General features: G+C 49.2%; 1 long non-coding RNA gene across 1 annotated transcript; it reads right to left on the reverse strand.

Annotated features, from left to right (window-relative positions):
- Positions 1-1,492: 1,492 nt before the first annotated feature.
- LOC120230942 lies at positions 1,493-4,945 on the reverse strand. Its single transcript, XR_005528217.1, has 2 exons — positions 4,574-4,945; positions 1,493-2,374 (listed from the first exon to the last, which is right to left on the reverse strand). It is a non-coding gene; the product is annotated as an uncharacterized LOC120230942 (long non-coding RNA).
- Between the last annotated feature and the right edge of the window lie 1,590 nt (positions 4,946-6,535).

Genomic DNA, 6,535 nt, shown 5'->3' on the forward strand with positions numbered 1-6,535 from the left:
ATCTCTTTAAGACTGAATTAGGGCTACACACGGTGACTTGCCTTTCCAATTTGAGATCAATATATTGAATTTGTTCACGGTTCCTCAGGAGAAGGGAGCTCACACATTTTCATCCTGCCCCAATGGGTAAAATGGCAAGGTAGAGACAGGTGCTTCAGACATGTGACATCACATATACCCTAGCAAATATGAATACCTAAAAATTCCCTTAAAAATGACACCTCTTGGGGCGCCTGGGTGGCTCAGTCGGCTCAGGTCATGATCACGTGGTTCATGAGTTCAGTCCCCCCTTGGGGCTTTCTGCTGCCAGTGCGGAGCCTGCTTGGGATTCTCTCTCACTCCCTCTCTCTCTGCCCCTGCCCCCCAAAACAAATAAACATTAAAAAATTATTTTTTAATATATATTTTTTTAATTTCTAGGAGAGAGAGAGAGACAGCGTGAGCAGGGGAGGGTCAGAGAGAGAGGGAGTCACAGACTGAAACAGGCTCCAGGCTCTGAGCTGGCAGTCAGCACAGAGCCCGACGCGGGACTCGAACCCACAAACCGCGAGATCATGACCTAAGCGAAAGTCGGACGCTTAACCGACTAAGCCACCCAGGCACCCTTAAAAAAATTTTTTTTAAGAAAGAAAACTGACCCTTCTTGAGCATAGGCAGTTTGCAGAAGCTGGAAACAAGAGTCGTAAGCAGAATGTTGACACTCGCTCTGCCCATCCACTACCTAAGAGTTTACTGATATTATATCACATCACCTCTTACATCTTAAGTCCAAGACGGAAACTGGAGCCCCCCAGGGCGACCCTGGCTCACTTTCTGGTCCCGACAGTGGTGCCCTCTATTCTGTACTACCTTCCACCCAAACTCCCACCAAAGCTATTAACTAACGAGTTGAATTAAAGAAGCCTGTGCCAGGTGCCAGGACATGCAGACTCGCTGTGGGGTACGGGTCAGGAACCTGGGGCACGGCACCCCCTCTTGGGGGGGCGGGGGTGTGAAATGCCTGGGGGCTGACCCAGCCCACCCCCCACACCAGGGGGCTGCCCACCCCCGTCCCCACACCAGGGGGTTACCCCGCCCCACCCCCCACACCAGGGGGCTGCCCCACCCCCGTCCCCACACCAGGGGGTTACCCCGCCCCACCCCCCACCCCAGGGGGCTGCCCACCCCCGTCCCCACCCCAGGGGGCTGCCCCTGTACCCCTGTACCTTGTGCCCCCACCCCTTCCCTACTAAGACCTCTGCAGCCTCCACTGCTCACTTCTAAAGTTACTAAAATCACCGCACCTATGATAGAATTCTACCCCAAAATATGTTGCCAGTTTAGAGGCAAACACGATCAGTAGTGAAAATCAGCACCGTCAGACAAATTGTTCCTTTGTAAAACTCCTGATTTCTCAGGTTAAAAACAGGCTGACACACACACACACACACAATTGTATAAATATATATACTTCTTAAGTATATAAGTATATAGTCAAGAAAAAGAAAGTATATAATCAAGAAAAGTAAATTTTATTTTAAAACATACATAAAAATTCCTTTTTACCCTTAAGTATGAAACACCCTTTTGGAACACACTTTTCATCTTCCTGCCATGTCTTGAAAATAAATTTAATTTTAAAATGCTCATTGTTGATAAATAGAGACCAAAACCAATCTGTACTAGAAAAGTCACAATTAGAATAATCGCTGCAGGCGTCAAAAACCTCGTAATTGAAACAGAAACTGTGAATGGGCCCCGCCGTGGGTACCCCGGTCTAGCCTCTGGAATTAATACTACGGAGACCCATAAAAGATTAATCAAGACCAGCGATCAATAACTTCTCAAGTGCTAATAAGCGCTGCCTTGTTCTGTGATGTGTTGAGCAGTTTATCATGTTTGGCCGTATGAAGATTTATAGAAAATCCATAGTTAAACTACAGGATGAGGTAATGCAGCACTTAGTAAATGAAGCCTGGTTACAACTTGGGCTTGATATCACGCATTCCCAAGATCTGCAGAAATCATTTTTGATGCCCCCTCCTTTTTTAGGAATCCGAGTTCGTCGAGTCACTTCACCAGCGTTGTCAGGGGGTGCTGGGGAAAAGTGCGTGCCGTTCCCTCAATCATCCACCCGCTCTGCAGTGGAAGGCAGTAAAATGCCTTGGAAATCAATGAAAGTGTTTCCTACTTCCTTTTTCATCCGAGGATCAACTTCTCATGGACATTTTTTGGGTTATATAAAATACCTCTTAGGACCATTTAGCTCTCTTCTTGTAAGCAAGCTGATGGATCAACAGGTCATGGGAGTAGGTAGGCTAATGGGTGATTAACGCTTCATACGCCGTGGGTCCTGACCGTTGGGTCACACCACTGAACTTCGCCCCACGGTAGGCTATTAATTAAAAACATCAAATTGTATGTTTTGTAAATTAATCTTTGAAGCAATATTATACCAAGAATATACCTAATCAAATAGATGGGCCACAGGGCTCTCAGACATTTGGAAACAGGAGCTAACTGTGAGCGATTACGCACAGGCACACGGCAGGAACGGGGAGGGGGGGCAGTGTCCAGTGTCCTTCCGTGTCAACAGTTACAAAGACGGTGAGATGCACAGAAGACAAAAATGAAATCACTAGGTGAGTCCAGGTGTAAAACGAAGATACACAGGGGCGCCCGGGTGGCTCAGTAGGTTAAGTGCCAGACTTCGGCTCAGATCATGATCTCATGGCTCATGAGCTCAAGCCCCCGCGTCGGGCTCTGTGCTGACAGCTCAGAGCCTAGAACCTGCTTCAGATTCTGTGTCTCCCTCTCACTCTGCCCCTCCCCCACTTGCCCTCCGTGTCTCTCTCTCAAAAATAAACATTAAAAAAACAAATAAATAAAATGAAGATATATAAAAAATGCAGACAAGGCCAAACATTCTTAATTAAAAATAAAGCTAGCCACCATTCCAAACCGGGAGATGATACTCTTTAAAGGAGATTACGTGAGAGATCGTTAAAGATGAAGAAATTTCCTAGGGGAAATTCTGCTATTTGTAATGCTTTCTGGTCCAATTACATTGTGATTTTTTTTTTAAGTCAGAAAATGTTGGTGAACAGCGAGATGCAAAAAGCCATGCTAACAACAGCTCCTTCCACGAGTGACCCCACGTGCGTGCCATCCATAACTGGCACACTCTTCATACCTTAGGCCACTTGTTACAATTGATTTGAAATTCCTCTTCCAGAAGGTCACTTGATTGGGTAGTTTCAATAGTGACAAATCTCTCTTTATTTACACCTGAATTCAGTGTGGGACTGGCCAGGAATCACACAGCCGGAAGCTGAGGGAGTAAGCAGGCTTTAGAACAAAGGGTGCGTTTCCATCTGCCCAGGGGACAAAAGCTGTGCGCAGGTAGAATGTCACTCATCGGTCGGAGTGCCTTGGCCCTCAAGCAACAGAAAAACTACCTGCAGTGAGAGACCGGCCAGAGCTGTCTGGGCCTCAAAGGTTTAAGGACAGCATGGTGAGCACAAAGGAGCCCCTCCCTCCAGGCGGGCACCCAGCCCTGACCTTGACTACGAGACCTCCATGAGCACATCAAGAAAGAAGCAGAGGTTTTCCATGACTCTCTCTTTGAAGAGAGGAAGGGCTTCTCCCAGCACCCGCGAAGCTCTCCTGAGTCCCGCTGGCCAGCCTGGGCCCCATTCCCATTCCTAAACCAATCCGTGGACGGGCTCATGGAATTATGCCTGGATGCTCAGTGAGGTCCTTGCCCAGGATGAGGGTCACTTCCTGCAGCGAAGGGATGCTCCATGGGCTCACCTTCTCTCCCGGGAGGGCACAAATGTGGGCTGACACGAATAATAAAAGCACAGGGCAGTGTTGTCACCAGTCAAGGCTGCAGGAGCCTCAAGAGCTGGGGTCACAGCCCCGCCTCGCTCTTTAATGCATCGTTAGTGAGGCAGGTGATTTTTATCACAACACCTATGCATCTGAGCCCTCCTGTGCCTGTGGTTAGTCGCCTGCTTACCTGGCAAGATCTGGTTCAGTGATTTAATTAAATCAGGAACTATAACTAATTATTAAGGTACAGTTCAAGGTCACTGCCTCATAATCATAGGATAATTATCCTTGCTGTGTAAATCACGTAATTTTGATGAAATACACAATTTACATGGCAGATAAACATTTAATTACATGGCAGTTCAATGTAATTATTATTAAGGAATCCATCAGAAAATAAAATCACTACCCAATGGGCTGTAATGATCGGCTCTATTCTGCCAAATGTTTCACACGGCTACTCACGTCTTTGTAAAAGATGATTCTAAAATAGCCGAGAGGATGAAAACACAAAAGAGTTTTTTTGTTTGTTTCCGGCTTCAGTCTTTTGGGTTTCTTCGCTGATGTCTGTTTTTACCAAACGGAGTCATAAGTCTTTTCATTAGGGTTCAATTCATGGAAATTTAGAAGACCACAAAAGGGGGGAGGGGGACAGTATGAGGGGAGAGGTGGGAAAAGAAATGAAAGATGAAGAAAAACCAGAAACAAACAAAATCTTAGATTTAAAATGTCTGAAATCAAGAACAATCAATCAACTTACTGAATCAATACAGTAAATGGCTGAAGAGGCAAAGGTTCCATTGAAGATTTGTCGCTAACTTTTTCAGAATTTCAGGATGCGAAAAAGACTTTTCCACCTTCTCCTCAATAGGGGCGACTGGTAACCAGATTAGCACAAGCCTCTCTTCATTAAACCTATTGCCAGAGGGAAGCTCTGGGCTCACCAGCCCCATCTTTTTAAGGAGCCAAAAACACATCATTTTCATCATGGATTCAGTCTTCCAAAAAACAGGAGCAAAACCAGTTTCATTAGAAAAAAAAATCTGTGACTAATTGCGGGTATTCATGCCCATTTGGACGAGTTTTTTAAAAATTACAATCTAGGGGCACCTGGGTGGCTCAGTCGGTTAGGGGTCCGACTTCGGCTCAGGTCATGATCTCAGGGTTCGTGGGTTCGAGCCCCGCATCGGGCTCTGTGCTGACAGTTCAGAGCCTGGAGCTGCTTCAGATTCTGTGTCCCCCTCTCTCTGCCCCTCCCCTGCTCACACTCTGTCTCTCTCTCTCAAAAATAAATAAACATTAAAAATTTAAATAAAATAAACATAAAAAATTTTTTTAATTACAATCTGAAAGCAAACACACTACAATCTAAGAACTGGCTCAGACGGACCGCCTCCGCCTACTGCCGTGTGTTACCACTTCTGTCCCTGCTCACGCCCCCCAGGCCTGCGACACGTTTCACGCAGTGTCACCTTCCACACCGTGTCACCCACTTTGGTCCCACAAGTTCTGTGCGCTGGCGGGACACTGCTCCTCACTGCAGACGCAGGAAATGGGCCGGGTAACCCAGAATTGTTCAAACTGAGGAGAGAGAAGAAAGGCGGGCGCAGTGGGGTCGCAGAAGGGAGGGCACAGAGGATGGCGGCGGGTGGGGGGCAGCAGCGTGAGCCTCCCCAGCAGGGACTCCCACCTCCCTCCCCCCCCCCAGAACCCACACTGCCTGCCTGAACCCCCCGCCCCGCCAGCCCCCGACTCCTGCCTCCACTTCTCCACCCGGGGGCCTCGAGCAGAGGGGACGGAGCCTGCGCTCGGCCGGGCCCGGGCCTCACGGGGGGCTGCGCGGCCTGGGGCCCGCCTCACGTGCGCGCTGCTGTGCTGCCGTGTTTCCTGAACCTCCAGAGCCAGCGTGGTAGCGGCGGCCCTGCATCCGCGGGCCAGAGGCCATCATCACGCTTCCGTCCGTGGCCTCCCACCCTCACACTCTGGTCCCCCCGGGGCGGCCACTACTGTCCCCGTCACGACACAGTCCTCCTTCCTCCTTGGTTTTGGGGGCAAGTGGTCCGGCCTCCACCCCGAGGTCTCCCCTCCGTTACCCGACACTCAGCCCCCTGCATTTCCTCCTTCCTGTGGCCGCTCCTTGGCCCAGCTCGACTACATTCAAGGGACCATCAGATGGCCCTCCACCAATACCCCATTTCCACGGACCCTCCGGGGCTACTTCTAGAAGCTTCCCTAGCTCCTTCCTTCTCTCTACACTCCTCTCCAATCAGTTACCACCCCTGGTTTCCAGCCCAGGATCCTACCACTCGCGCTCACACCACTGCTCACGCTCACACCACCGCACACACTCACACCACCGCTCACGCTCACACCACCGCTCACACCTGACCGACGAGCCTTCACACCGTGTCTTCCCAACAGACTTACCTTCCTCAAGGCGCTGCTGTGCTTCTGTAACTCCACCTCAAAATCACTCCGCAAAGTCGTCTTCATCTGAAGTTCAGGTGCACAAAATCCCGTCACCTCTAGTCGGGAGGACCCAGCCTTCAAGCATCCCCATCTGTTCGGGCCTTGGCCATGTAACTGTCTTTGAGCTCCATGATGCACACACACTACACATGTTCCTCTCCGAAAGCTGGTTGAACTTACTGTCACCTTCGCACATGCGGTATTTAGTTAAGTATGACAGAGCGGTTTTATCCTATTTTTTTGTCCCCGCCAA

Source organism: Hyaena hyaena, unplaced genomic scaffold (assembly GCF_003009895.1).
Source record: "Hyaena hyaena isolate Hyena2069 unplaced genomic scaffold, ASM300989v1 scaffold_50, whole genome shotgun sequence".
In the NCBI taxonomy this organism is placed as follows: domain Eukaryota; kingdom Metazoa; phylum Chordata; class Mammalia; order Carnivora; family Hyaenidae; genus Hyaena; species Hyaena hyaena.